This window comes from Haemaphysalis longicornis, unplaced genomic scaffold (genome assembly GCF_048455015.1).
Source record: "Haemaphysalis longicornis isolate Haplotype H1 unplaced genomic scaffold, Haemaphysalis longicornis Haplotype H1 scaffold_8, whole genome shotgun sequence".
Lineage (NCBI taxonomy): Eukaryota > Metazoa > Arthropoda > Arachnida > Ixodida > Ixodidae > Haemaphysalis > Haemaphysalis longicornis.
This window is the reverse complement of record NW_027526445.1, coordinates 164,750,590-164,766,290: the sequence shown is the minus strand read 5'-3', so window position 1 is coordinate 164,766,290 and position 15,701 is coordinate 164,750,590.

Sequence of the window (15,701 nt, the reverse complement as noted above, 5' to 3'; positions counted from 1 at the left end):
CAACAAAGAAAATGGCGCCAAGCTATACGTATGTGGGTTTACTCTAAAGTGTTATGTACGGGTTTACAACGCTTATATAGGTTTGCTCTGGAACAAAACGGAGAGAACAAGATATCCAACAAAAATTACGAGAACCCATGAGCACTGCTTTATTGAAAGGAGTCAGTGCCAGAGACTTTATTCGTAATCCAATGCTTCTGCTTGTTCAGAGGCGAAAAAAACCGAACCGACTGCTGCGCCACAGGTGTGGAAAGTGCTCTGCATGACTAGACACTGTTCTGCCAGCATGTCAGAGAACGGTTTGCGTTGAAGGACACCCTGGCTGCTGCGACGTGAGTACTATACCTTTTTTAGATCCCGCCATATAAATGCTCACGATGTGTCACAGCCAACGAGTTTTTATGTCCCACATTTCTGGGAGGGTGGGGCCGCTTTTAGAGTCAGCGGACTCTTTACTCGACTCGCCATATATGCATTTGAGGAACATCCAAGCGGCGCTGCCTGTGAACGAACACCACACGCCTGCTAACCTTACAGAAACGACTTCCAAATTTTTGCCTGAATTGGTGATTTTTAAGGGCGCATATAAATTGTCTAAAAATAGGAAGTAATACACAATGTGACACCACATTTCATTGGCAGAATGCAGGAATTGAGCGAGCTGGTAAACGGTTAAACACTGAAGCTCAGAAAAAAATTAGCAGTGCTTTAGCTCGGCTATGCCAACTAATAAGTAGCGTGATCTAAGATTCAGCTGGTTATTCTTAGCTTTCTTGGTTGCCTACGATTGTCTTGATTATCATGCTTACTGCTGCTTCAATGACACACACACGGTATACGCATTATGTGACACATGTATATTGATCAAGCAGCTTCGGCGCAGCGTCACCAATCGCCCAAGAGCTAAGCTGGTTCCACAGGCGCACGGCGGTGATGCTGCGACGCACGAGCCATCGGTTCCACACCCGGCCACCCATCGCATGATCATCAAGTGGACCGGGCCGCCACGTGCCGCGCTTGCGTAGCACGGTTGTCTAGGAGCCGTGACAAACTGCTCAACATCGGCAAGTGTCATTTACGCTACAAAAAAAGATGAAAGTGTTGCCACGCACAACAATCTCTATTTGTCTGGTGGCCCGTCAGTTTCGCCTATTTTTGCTGTAATGTTGTGTTTTAGTGCGAAGTGTGGTCGAGGGGTAAAACAGGGCTCTGTGAGTCGTTCTTTCAATAAGGTTTTAGATTTAGCCCCGCACTGCCACCTTTACCGAATTAAACTAAATGGTCATTATATACAGCAAAGACTTCCCGTGTCGAAAAGGAGCAGGTTCCATACAGGGCGCCTCCTTTATCGCTAACAATCACAACACCGTTTAAATGGCCCCCCACAACGTACTGCTAGTAAAGGCGTTTGCGTACTTCGCGTCGAAACCTATTCCGCCGCCAGTTTTCGACAGTGTCTTCATCTGTTGCTGAAACATAAGCCACCCCTCCTTGTATGATGGCGTCAGCGTGCCCTGCACGATGATTGTTGTGAAGTACAGGTAGTCGCAGACCCCATCGTCCGGGTACATCTTTTTGAATGCAGCATAGATTCCCACGGTGCAGACGAGTTCTTTGTCTGCAATAAAAAGGTGAGTCAAGAGTGACCTCTCTGGGGCCACGGCGGCCTACCCTGGTTAACATCGTTTGAAGAGGTCGCTAAGATAAAGCACAATTTGGCCAAATTTTAAAGTATAACCCTTGGAAACTTACTCGGCTCCATTCTAACCATCCAATACTTTTTTAAAAGAGAAGGTTTTCTTGCGGGATAAAGATGGCGGGATAAAGGCGTTCCTGTCAATAAAGTAATTGATTTTCCTTTGCACTGCTTTGTCGACCGAAAAGCTCGGATAAGATCTCTGTACGGATGGCGCTTATGTAAAGCCGGCCTTTAGTTGTGTCAGAACGGTTACATTAAAGGTCATTGTACTCCTTCAGCAACAAGCAGTACAATAGTACACCTTTATCTCATAAAGCACCTATCCGTTTACATTAAGGTAAATCGTAGATGCCTTTAATTATTGCGTGACAAATCGTCGCAATTTTCCGGTTATTGATTGCGATTTGGGTATTTGAAGATTTGACTATTGATTGGGTGCACTTTCAGCGAAGGTTTTAACGCTCTTTTTAAGTACTTTTGATGTCAGAGAGCGTTGGCGCTGATTTAAACTTTACTTATTAAAGCACGATCAAGGCGTTTTAAAAAACAAAATTAAAAAAGATATTAAAAATCTTTTTTTTAAGTTACGAAAGGTGGACAGGGTGACGTGGTACTGGGAAATGATCAAAATATAGTTAGCAGTCACTCCATATTACCATCCAAGTAACACGGTCCCCTAAACCTACATGCCCCTCTAGTGGGGCCTGTAGGTTTAGGGGACCGTGTTACTAAACTATACACTATACAGTTGTATAGTTGTATAGTTTACAACTGTACAACCGTACAACTATATGCAGTTGTATACAACTGACCAGTCTGTTTTATTTCTGGTGGCTTCAGTTGGCGTCGACAAATAGCACAAACAAGTTCCTCTTACCTCATAGCCACTCACTGAGACATAGCTGGAAAGTCAGCCCTCTTTCGATATGTTTGAAGTCTGCTTTAAAACTGGCATAATTGTGATCGTGCGAAGCATTGTCTGATATAAACGAACGCTATATTTTATCTTCATCACCCGTTTAGGACATTGGAGAGAAAGCAAACGAGTTTGTCGTGGACAACTCGATTTTAACTTCTGAAAATGAGGCCCGGCTCCAGTCTGTATCATCTGAATTTTATCTTATTGCTCTAAGCCATTACTGCATCCAAACTTAAAATGGAAACATTGTTTTTTGGCGCTATTTTATTTTAGATGAAAACCGTGATGCGACAGTTCCCCACTGCCAGGACATACCCCGAAAACAGAATTTCCGCATTTTTTCCGGAAATTGGATGGTTGCGAATGACCACACGTGATCGACAGCGAGTGAACCCCAGCGACATCACCCTTGTGGCATGTCTTTTTGAAAAACACAATATCAAAATTCCTGGGTTTTACTGTGCGGCCTCCTGACGTTGTGATGGAAATAGACACTGCCTCTTGCATGCTGGGATGGCCAGCAGAGGCGCGCATGATGGCTGCGATAATGGGTGATTGTGCAGGGTCTTTTGGAAAAGGGCAGGCGGGTGACTTTCGAGGCAGTTGGTTAATTGCCACTGTCGGGCTTGATCTCACATACCAATGGTGGTAACAGTAGCATGATAGTGATATAGCGGAAATAATACCGAAGGCAAGAGAAGATAAGGTGGAAAAGTTCCGTCACATGGTGAAATCACGAGATCAGGTTGGCGTAAGTTGGTTGGAGTCTACGGCGGGCTTTGCGGAGCGGTGCAAGAACACATTGGCTATAAAAATATACCGGTATGTGTTTATATCCAATCAAACCAATGCCTATTCTGCCCAGTTTTGGGTTCGTGAGGCCTCAGTTTGTTTCGATGCAGTTTTACTCGGACACACTCCCTTGGGGAATGGTTTCGTGAGCTAGTCCTGCTAATGGAACATATATGGAGAATTAAATTTAGCACCGATTCCGCAGTGAATTTAATTGCCGACTCTGAATACGTGCTGACTTTCGTTATTTTGGCAGAGTGCGAGAAAAGGTACGGCGGGGCTGTGTGTATTTTCACTCCAGCATGGCTCAACCGCCGCTTTCAAACGAACACACAAAAACATGGTGCCATCCATAGTGCCTTCTGCTTCGCAACCTTGTGTTCGACAGCCTTCCACATAAAGTGGGATTGCTTCCACACTCCTCTGCCTCGGCCACATTCCCAGCCCCAAGACGAGCTGGACGACCCGGATCCCAGAGATGAGCATCGACTCGTCCTAATGCAGCGGCCACAACGCGACTTCTCGAATGAGATTTACCACAAGCATTCAGCTAAGCATTACTTGATTTAGATAAAGGTTATTCCTCCTAATACTAATTTCGGAGCTCACCATTTGAACGTAGTTGGATTTAGCATTCTCGGAGGCATAGCACCCGCCAAGAAATGTGGTATGCTCGCAATCGAGCTACGTTTGCGCTCACGTATGCCGGGGAAAGGCTACAGTTTCTACCTGCACTCTCCTAACACAAGCAGTGAACAGACTTCTCACACAAGAGGTGCCCAAATACGCACAAGCAATAAGGCTGGCTCCAAACCTTCCGCGTAGGGAGACTTTCCGAAACATTGATGCAAGGACACGGACGCGCACGCGCACGCACACAGAAAAGAGAACTCTCTACCGCAGTAGATAGCAGTCCCCCGTGAGGGCTACATGCTCGTATCAACCATCGAGACAACAAAGGAGTAACCGGGCGGAAGCTGTAGGCCATGTCACCACGAAATGTATCCTACAAGCTTACGATAATCCGCAAGAACTGTGTAGAAGATAGGGAACATCAAAATGCATGATCATGTGGATATGCCACGTAGGCAACATCCGGCTGACACACTTAATCTGGTTAGGAGTCGTGATGTTGACCAATCAAGCATTCTGAAGGGGGAAGAGGAAGATTGACTTCCCGCTGGCTGTATAGTTGCTTGCTAGCGTGTTTAAAACCGCAGAGTCGTACTCGCTGATTACATAGAATATTGTAAGGAAGAATACATTTCGGTCTCAGTGTATGACATCCGGGCAACACGAATGAATTACTCCGACTGCGCCGTCACCATTTGAAATGCAGGTGTGGATTACGTATCGACCGAGCTTGTTCTTCAAGAAAGAGATTGTTTTCTTCCATGAAAACCCGTAAGAAGCTCAGGAAGCGTTCCTGATTTTCTCTTGTTCAACAAACAACACGATTCAAATATACGCCAGACAGTCGCCAGCTTCTAGATTTCTAGAGTCCAGGACGCTTTCTGTATTGTTACTAGTCCGTATCTGCCTCGAAATTTATTTTCGGACAATTTTACCAAGTGATTTGCGATAATCTAATATTGGCTCTAGACATACAAACCACCTTGGGCTAGGCATAAAGCACGGAGGGCTACTTTCGCGCACTGGCGCGTGACAGCTGCTTATAGCAAGGTCACAAATTTAAAAATCACGTTTAAATATTTTTTTGTAATTTAACTTCTTAAAAATTATTATGTAAAAGTTCTAACTACTGCCTCTCAAACATATTGTTTGTTTGCAAGACTTTTTTAGCCATGTCCGGATACAGCACTGATGAAATTATTCCTTAGACAAAGTTTTATTTAACAATTGCATTTCAAGATAGCCTGTGCCGATGTATGAGAATTTGCCACAATGTCAACAGTGTCTGCGGCGTCTTTGGAAAGAATGGAAAATCAAACAAATATATAAGCAATTTTATTCTAAAAGGGGTAAATTAGCGCCAAGAACGGAATACAGGCGAATTCGGGGGAGGGATAGCTTTGCATTTTAAGCGACAAGTGCCCCCTATATAACGCAAATGCCAACAAAAGAGAGAAAGATTGGCGGACGAGATCAGGAATAGGCTAATGGGACAGGGCCAGACCTGTCGCTTTTATTTGCGATTAGCGTACTTTAACGCCGACTCGCCACTAAACAAAGATGTACGTAGTGCTCGTACGAAGAGAGCATGTTATTTCTTTCAGATCAAAAAAACATACGCTCCTTTCACTAACAACATAAGCTATGTCTTATTAGAATATTCTGCTTCGTTGAAGTAGGAAAAATATATGCGAATTACGCGAGAAAGCTCGCTGCACTTGTCAAGTAAATTAGAAGCCCACAATGCTCTTGACATGGGTTTGTTTGAATATTCGGAAATGGACCTGAAAAAGCCCTTTGCTTTCAAGCTTACTAGGTGGTTTTTCTCAAATATAAGAAGAAAAGGTGTCATCCTTTCTAATAAATACTGGAAAACCACGCGAAAATTCCTACCCTTTCTTACATTGAGCCACAATTTCAAGCAGCATAGTAGTGAACGCCATCATCGTTCAGTGAAAGAAGAGAAGGGGGTCCGATAGCGATTCAGAGGCGCATCAGAAAGTAAATGGTGAAACAAAGAAGACGAAATTATTCATAAGCACACACACGAAGCATCTAGCAAAGTCTTGGAAAGTAAACACCCGGGGAGTTATGAAGACTTTTAATCTCGTGGTGGCCCAAAAGAGACGAAATTAAGCCGTGTGGTAAATACGGGCTCCCCTTCATTTCGGCAGTCTGGTCAAGTATTTCTATCATAAGGGTGACGGCATCAATATCCAATCATTTTGTGCTTCCGCGTATCAACAATCAGTCAGAAACGCATGAACTCCCCAGGCACCTTCAAACACAACGTACCTTGGCCAAATGAGCAATAGAAAGATTAGTAGGGTTCACGCTTACCAACGCGACACAAGCTAACTGAATTGGGGAAGACATTTCCGCGGAAGACCTCCTAGCTGCTCCTATAAGAGAAACTTTGAGTTGAGTGGTCAAAATTGGTGGCCCATCAGTAAACGATAGCTGCCGACACACATGATAGGATGCATAGTATGACAGATGACTTGGTTGAGAGATCAGATAAGGCAGTTGGGAGGCAGAGTGAATTCAAGCAGCGCTTTTAAGGAGTGGAAGTGAAATAAGGTACGCATTTGGGCTGGTTGGTTCATGATTACGAGTGAAGAAAAACAGCGCTAAAAAGACAGGACAAGAAAGGACACAGGACCACGGCGCTGAAAGTTTCACGTGCGATGCATAAACTTGTCTTATATCGCGATGATGATGATGTACAGTTCTTCGCCAGTTACTGTCCGCACCCACGTTGTTGCGTTCATGCAACACAACTTTGAAAACTCATCTGCTTTATGGCACATGTTGTAATACTCCGTGTTCACCAAAGGATGTCATAATCTGGAGTGAGTTTATATGCTTGCCTATGCAACTTGAATATGTTCATATGGCAGCTGAGAGAGAAGAGCTAACTCATCGTAATTTCTCCAATTTTTTATTTGATGTGTTATATATTGCTTTTTCCGATTGGTAGCTTAAAGGGATAGGAAAGACAAGACGAAATACTCACATGGTCCTGGTGGGCCTGTTGTTGTGGTAGTTGTTGTTTTGGTAGCTATTCCAAAAAAAGGCAGGAAAAGAGTAATGCATTTCAGGTCATTTTATGCTACAACAAAATACTGAGAAATCACCGTCTGGCCAAGGAGTGTCCTTTAGGCAATAATACAGATGCTAACATTGAGTAAGGACTGGAACTTTATTCGAAATGCCTATATTGACCAATGGTGTCCTTTCAACGCAAAAACCGGTTGGCCGACCGAAATCTACGATAAAATTTCTGGATACTCGGCGCGTGCGCGACAATACACTTCTATTTGCGTCAAAATGATCAGTTCAAAATTGCGATAAAATAACGATTTTAAATGAGACAATATATGCATCGATCATAAAGGATTACCATGGGATACCTTTATGTTATAAACCACCAATCGGTATACATATAGATCGTTCTCAGACGCGTTTCCTTATGGCGCGAAGAATCGTCGCCTTGGTTCGATCTTCGATTGCGGTTTGGGTCTTTGATGGTTTGACTATCTTTTGGACGCGCGTTTAATGAATTTCGGATAGCTTTTTAACAGAGGTTTAGACTCACTTTTGACACAGTTTTCAAGTCAAAGAGCTTTTGCTTGTTTGTTTTTTATTGATTTAGGGGTTTAACGACCCGACGCTACACAGGCAATGAAGCGCACCGTTGTAGAGGGCTTCAATTATTTTGACCCCCCAGGGATGTTGAGCGTGAGCGTAAACCTCGAATATACCGGCGTTTTTCGCCTCCATCAGAAAAGCGGCCGCCGCCTCTGGGAAACGCAGCCGCTTCTTTATACTCATTAGCACAATGCCTTATTTTTAATTCTGTCAACTATCTTGCAGAAGGGATGGTAAAGTTTTCTCTCCCTTCAGTCCGTACAGAGCCTATTTAAAGGGGACATGAAAACGAAATTCAATTTTGTTTACTTAACTAGGCTTGAACATCTTACTAAGCTTCATTTACTACACGAAAGACGTTTCTCAACAAAAAGAACGCAACAATATTAAAAAGCGTGTAAATTTGGCACTAGTGTCGTGTTAGATATCAGGAGTGACCTCGTATGGGTGAACATTGAAACATAATTTTCAGTCTGTTAACTGCGCGTTATCATTCAAGTGAGGAGATCAAACAGGAACTAGAGGCCTCAGTGCAACCGTCCCGTCTTGTGCCTTGACATTTGTCAGGTAAGTGTCTTAATCGCACAAACAAGATTCTGTGACGTGATCAAATTTATGCGGGAATTTTACCAGGTGTACGCTATTTCTTGACGTGACGTGTTTAATTACTTAATTTCTAAAACATTGCTGTACAATTGGTATCATTGTTATCGGGAAAAGGCAGTGTTAAACCAATCGTGAGTGAATGAAAGCGAGTCCACGTAAAGCCTGTTTTAGATACAAGAAGCAGCTGATAGAATAAAAACAACTTACCCACCATATTGTACCAATAAATGCCTATTTAGGGGTTATTCCTAAAACGGCCGTAATAGCGCGTAAAGTGTGTATTTCTGGTTCCATTATGCCTCTTTGGGTTTTCGGGGTGCCTCAACTTTAAGGAATGTTCTTACTTCAGAATCTCGTGACTCGGTGTATATTGCACGCTGGTTGCGAGCAGAATTCGACCTGCGTGCAAAGTACACCGATACGCCGAAATCGTGGTCGAGCCACCGCCGCCACCTCCACCTGACGCAATCCCGAGCAACTAGGATGCCAGAGATCCGGGCGCAGCGACACCACAGCAAACCTCGCCATCGGAGGAGCTTGATGTCACCCCTGTCAGCCCAAGCTGTTTTTTATTTTAGATGCGAAGCACCTCATGGTCAGAGCTATGTCCCTCCCTTGTTGTTGCGACATCCGTACCTCCACTGCGCATGCTCGGCTTGCTTAACGCCCAGTGGTGTCTTGCCCTTTAATGGCTCCTGGAGTGACAGTGTTGGCGTTGTCTTCCTGGGCAGCCACAAGACGAGCACAGCCGTATAAACCAGGTGTGACCACGCACTGCGCGCCACTCCACTGCGCATGCGCGTCTTTCCTCCATTCTCCTGGTGTGCACATGCGCTCGCGCTACTCCTCTGCGCATGCGTGTCTCTCCTCCATTCTCCTCCTACCAGCCTCACACTACTATACTCACACTACTCACACTACTTACTTCAACTCTACTTACACACCAACAAACCGCCACTGCTGCTTTGTATACTACTCAGGGTTCCCCCACGGAAACATGGCGTAACTTTAAATTATTATGTCCGCTGACTTCAGTGTTCTTCGATCCGTGTTATTCTATTGCAGCGAAACGTTTTAACCATATTTTGCTAACGCAATAAAAACAAGCCAATCAGATAACTAATGCGACACAGCCATTCACGTGCCGATCAAGGTCAAAGACACCAAACCAGAGAAAACACGGCAAAAGGGGACACAAAAGTGTGAAGGTAACGGCCGAGCACGCGAAGGGTCAGCCATTGATGCCGAGTACCCCACCGATGAGAAAGATTCAGTTTGTGTAGCACAAAGAAGGAACGAGAGACAAGTTCGTAGAAGGAGTGTCTCGCGGTTTTTGAGGTGGCCGGGATGGACAGACCCTCATCACGTCGGCTCCGTCTGTGAAGGACCACACAACAGACAAGGCCGAGCCAGCAACGAACGGGTGCGCCACAAGAGCAGTAACCGTCGGTGACGTACCAAAACCTCTTGGAGTGAGTGTTGGCGAATATTCCAATATTCCGAATATTACAATACCGATTGCAAGATCCTGCGACGCCATTACGCTAACCCTAACGGTCATTCCAGAACACTTGTGCTCTCCTACTCTCGCCAGGTTTACGAACCCAATAGCCGGCCAGCATGAGCACCTGCCACGCTGCGCCGCCAGGCTTAACGGGTACAAGGGTAGGAGCCAACGTCTTCACAAAATTGAAATCTCCTTCGAGGAACCCGCAATAGACACCCTGGAGCTGCTCCCTCCCCCCCACCCATCCGCTACAGCGGGTAGAGTAATATCTACAGTGCCAGAAAACGACACGAAGGACGAAATAATGCGCATCCTGGTAGCCTAAACCACGACTCCCACATACAGGACTTTAAGCGGCTGCGGAACTCTACCCTGATGCAAGTGCTATTTCAGGAAATCCATGGGCCATACTGGGACCGCTACACGGCGACCACCCTCCGTTTCCACCCGTTAAAGAGAAAATCAGAGGCATGTTGCAGCTGTTGGCCACCGCGTAGTCAAAAGACGTCTGCCCAAATTAACCATGACCAAAAGAAGTCCAATGTGTAGGCTAGCCCAAGGCCTGGAGCAGCACCCGTGCAAACAGGACTGCATTTTGCGCAGCGGGTTCTGCCCAGGGGGAGCCGTAGGTCGCCACGCCATTTCTAATCAGGGCGTCAACAACCACACATGAAGAACGAGATGTGGAAGTTACCAACCAATATTCAACAGAGCAGTGCAAACCAAGGGAAATGACCCCAGACGGAGGAAATCAAACTCACAAGCCTGCCAAACCCTCCGAGATGACGACACCGTGGAATGAACTGCCAGAAAAGGGGCAGCAGTGGGCTATGACGAGCGTTCTCGAGCAAGCGAACGGAACAGCGACAATCAAAACACAAGCAAAGCTAAACACCCAAGGAATTTTCGCTCCTTTGGTTTCACCCCTCCTCCCCTGAATACTCCGTTACCCACAGCTCAAGATAGCAAAATGGATGTAATTATAAAAGATATGAAAAATATGGTAGCCGACGTACCGCTACTTAGAAGCGATAACCGCGAACTGAAGGCAGAGAACAGTGACAACAAAGCGCTGATAGCGAAGCAGACAAACACCACCGTCGATGAGACTGAACCCACCCAGCCACCACTTAAGTGATATAACACGATAAAGCCACCCACTAATCCGAAATCCGACGACAAAAGTGATGCCGTAGACATGCAAGAACTCAAACAAGAAATTCTTTAATCACACAGCGCCAGCCCAAAAGTCTCCATAAGAGCCGTGCGCGCGGAATTACTTGAAAGTCTGACGAGCGCGCGATTGGGCCGACAAGCAACCCAACCGACCAGGAAAGCAGTACCCCTCTAGCAATAGAAATTGAGCAAGATGCCGACCTCTATAGACACATCACCATTCGGCAATGGAACTCCAGAGGCTACACAGCCAAGGCAAGCCACTTGCAAGCCCACTTGTCCACCCTAGATAAGCAACAAAAGCTCATAGCCTTACAGGAGACAGGATCCAACCACGTATTCCTCAATTACGCAGCGAACACACACCCCGATGACCCACAGCTAGCTACACCCGTCGACAAAAACATATGAACGTCCGCTTGCGAAATCGCCAACAGAAATATACTGTGCGTATTGACCGCTTTATTTCTGGTCAAAAAGAGACAGCAGCCGCTCCCCGTGCCCAACGTTTACAGCCCTCCAAAACAGGCGACCAAACTCTTCAAACACCTCATGCTGAAAACCTTGAGAATGGCCGGATACGAACCTCTGACATCGAGGCGGTAGAGAAGGGGTGCGCCATTTGCGAAACGTCTTCGGGGCTAGGCAAGCACTGGCAGAACATTTCTTTACGAATATTTCCGCTGGTCTTGGGAGTGGAGGCAGAGCGCCGAAAAGGCCGATTGGAGTGATGGCCTTGAAGCGGTCTTTGTTTCTTTTTTGTGCTGTAGAAGCTGTATGGCCGGCTGTAATGACTCCGAAGGTGGATGAGCCATGTCGGTTAGCAGCCAAAATTCATGAGTGCTTCACTTCAAAAACGCTAGTGTCTCTTGCGCTTCGAAGGCCATGGAAACACCAGCCATTGTAAGAAGGGCAAACTCGGAGCCATGCCCGCAGCCCTCCGCTACAATGTACCCCGGATATCTCAGCCGAAGACACGGTGCCGTCACCTGTCAGTAGCCCGGGGTGCGCGAAGTTGTTTTTTTCCTGGTACAGTGCCAGATGACGCCATAAGTGTTGCTTCGGTGGTCGTTTCGGTGGTAAAGTAAAAATGGCGTTGCCAGATCGCGTGGTTTTCCACCCCTCAGCGACCATGCCAGCGGTCACGAATTCCAAAGCGAAGGTGCGGAAACATGCTCGAAATACGGAAGGAAACGATTCGAGGACTTCTATAGCGAGGGTTGCTGAAGTCTATAACTTTTCAAAGACATATTTCTGCGAAGGAAGCAGATACGCGGCCTATTCTTTGCTGCTACAACTTTACAACGTTTTATGCTCATTTTCTAGATCTGGATGTTACAGTCGATTGAGGTAATCAGAGGTATTTTATCTTGATTTGCTACTTTCTTTCTGAATCCCAGTCTTTATGAGTATAAGTAAATAGCACCTAAACAAACCTAAACGCTTAGATGAGGTTCACCTGTGTCCAACCTAATGTTTATATTGGTCGCTAGGCGAGAAATGATAAGTTATTGTAACTTTCCCTTTTTCTAAGTTTTTTCTGTTTTACACATCTTATATTCCTGCTTGGTAACGTGAAGAGAAACAAAAATGAAACGAAATGCTCACTCTTTGGTTGTTGCGATGTTGTTGATGCGGTTTTGGGAGCTGTTGCTAACAAAAAAACACGAAAAGAGTAAGGCCTTTCACGATATTTTTTGTTTCCAAACCGCGAAATCTCCCGCTTCCAGAAGATCACGCTAAATACGGTACCATCAGCAATTCTATATATCAAAGCTAAGAGGTAAAAGCATGTGTAGACTCGTAAATATACTAATAAATTGTTCGTCGTGCCATCGGATTAAGAAAAAAGTCAGTGCCTTTCCCCTCTGTGAAGGAGGATGACCAGCAAAACTGTGGTGCCGAGCCTAAACGTGAGCGACATTATGCTTTGACCGTGCCGTAGTTAAGGAGTGCACGAAGCAATGCACGCTTCATGATGGAATGTAACAGCGCAAAAAGCGACGAGGGACACAAAAGAAAATTCACAACACGGGCGCTGTTCCAATAATGAATACGTACCCACTCGCCCAACTTTCAATCTAGTTGCAATACACGCTTGTTTGTAATTTGCGATTGAGCATACTAAATGGGTAATTACATGAATAGGACGTTGAAGAACTAGAGTTTTATTCTGGTGGACAAACATGGAGCTTTCCATTTTCCTCCCATAAAAGCCTATACATTGACAGCAGAAGAAACTTCCGCAAATTATACAACTGCACTGAACTCAGGAATTTTAAATAGTAATGAAAGTCGGCGTAATGCTAGAGCCGTAGTAGCTTGAAGGAGCCGTCTGATTGTCATATAACGTGTTTTAGAATAGTTACAATAAAACAAGAGTTGCAGCTAGTTTCTATAATCATAGTCCCTCAACAGATGGACGTGCTTCGCTGTGCAACACATCAGTATGGGAAAGACATCTCACAAATACCAAACTTACAACGCTGCCGTAAAAATCAGCTTCGCCTCTAAACACATATGCATTGCAAGAAAAAAATTTATCCATAGAAAATACACGGCGTCCTCTGTTAAAATTTACATACCTTAGGACGTGTTTTTATTTTTGATGTGTTTTTCCATACCTTGAAAATGTGGCGCAGTTTTACAAACCCTGGGGTTAGAGTTGCCGCCGCAACGTGCTGCTACGCCCACTTGTGATTCTTCTCGACATCGCTACATTGCTGGAGACCATCTGCTAGAACCTAGCGTTAGACAGTTTCGCTATGAACTGCTTTCTAGAGAGTAGTCAGCAATTAAAGTCAGCGTGAAGGGTTCTATTGTACGAGGGTGGAAGTAGGAGGAGGCCTTTGGAGGGAGATTGGATCCGAGGTTCTGTAACGTGTAAATTTTAGAAAGTGCCAAATTAGGTGCTGAATATTGGCGGGTGTGAGGGAGTTGCGGAATGGACATCGAGGCAGCAGAGATGGGGTACACCGTTTGTGGAACATCTCCGGGGCTAGAGAGAGAGAGAATATTCTTCAATGATACCGGGGAGGTTAGCCTGGGGAAGGCGCCTAGCTTGCTACACCGGAGGTATGAAAAAATGAGACCGATGAAATGATGATCTTAATGACTGTGAAGAAGATGATGCGCTATTACTAGAGTCCTGTTTAAAGACTCTGATCAAGTGCTGTGCTTTGCATTAAAGACAATATAGCTTTTATCGCTCAAGATGCTCGTTTAGAGTTCGACCAAGGGCCTAGCACGTCACATAGAATTCGTCCTCTAGAAAGCGGAAGACTCATGGACACTAAACGGGACGTTCTATGTGCTCTATACCCCATACACTCACATAATACGTGGTTCAAGTCCTCGCGCACGTCACAAAGTGTGCAAAAGGGGAAAGTGGGCGGTTTAATCTGGAATCGAAAATAACTTGTGTAAACGACATTTAGCCGTACGCGGTGAAGAACCGCTTCGTCCTGCTTTGAAAGTCCGTCAGACATCCTAAAGGTCCCGTGCGGGTCTATGGAGTGAAGCGGCGCATAAATTTGCGCCGCAAAAGCCCACATAGATCGCTGAAATCTCCAGGCAGCCTTGGGCGCAAGGGCAGAAGCATCTCTTCTGGAGAACGGCATCGGTATCAGTGGCCCGTGCAGAACATGCGGTATCGATGCCGCAGTGTCCGCCTTGACATTCGCAGTGGGCAGGAATCCACTGAACCTCTACATGATGGTGTGCATTTAGAGCTTGTAAGTGCAATGCATGAATGCCGTAAACAAGCTGATCTTTCGGGTATGATTTTAAGCACTGAAGAGCAGCCCGATAATCAGTGAAGATTGCCCACTGACGCGCTAGTTGTTCGATAATGCAAACGGCAAAGCGGCAAGTGCGATGACCATGGATGTCGTCCTGTGGCTAAGCGTTGTGCTGAAGGCGGTACAGGAGGACGAAAACCAGATTCCTATACCCGATGAGATAGCTACCACTGATTCATCCATGTACTGATGGGTGTGGGCCCTGAATTTTCGGTACATCTGTTCTAATGCGAATAACTTTAAGTCAGAAGAAGCGATATCTGGATTGCGGGTAAAGCAGGGAACTCCAGTTGTAATTTGCGGACGCGGGTACATCCAAGGCGGTTTTAGCGACGAACAAGGGTGCTGATAATACAGAGGCAGAAGGTCTCGCACTTCAGTGGCTGAGCTGAGGGCTATTGGGTGACTTTGCTGCCGTGCTAGAAATCGCAGTTGAGCCCCAAGGAGCTCCTCAGCGCTAAGAGCAAGTGGCGCCAGTCGTCGACACTCCACCATAGTTCCCACCATAGAAACGGCCTTCGGAACTTTAATGCACACCCTCAGGACCTACGCTTGCATACTTTCTGGGACTCTCGCCTTTCCTTTTGAGAGGGGGAGAACTACGGAAAGGCTGTAGCGCAACAATCCTACGCACATGACGTCACACAGCCGAATGAGCGCCGGGACGCTGCATTCTGTGGCGTTACTAGATATCATGTGGAAAATCTTGCTGAAGGACGCAAGCTTGTCTTTTATATAGCGGACGTGTTTTGCCCAATTCAGACACCTGTCAAATATCACACCCAAAAACTGGTGGTGCGAAACACAGACGATAGTTCAGCCTGCAACGGTGAGTCCATAATTTGATATATCACGCTTCGTGAAAGCGATGGCGGCGCACTTGTCACCTGATATATCAAGGCCTCGGGTCCCTAAAAA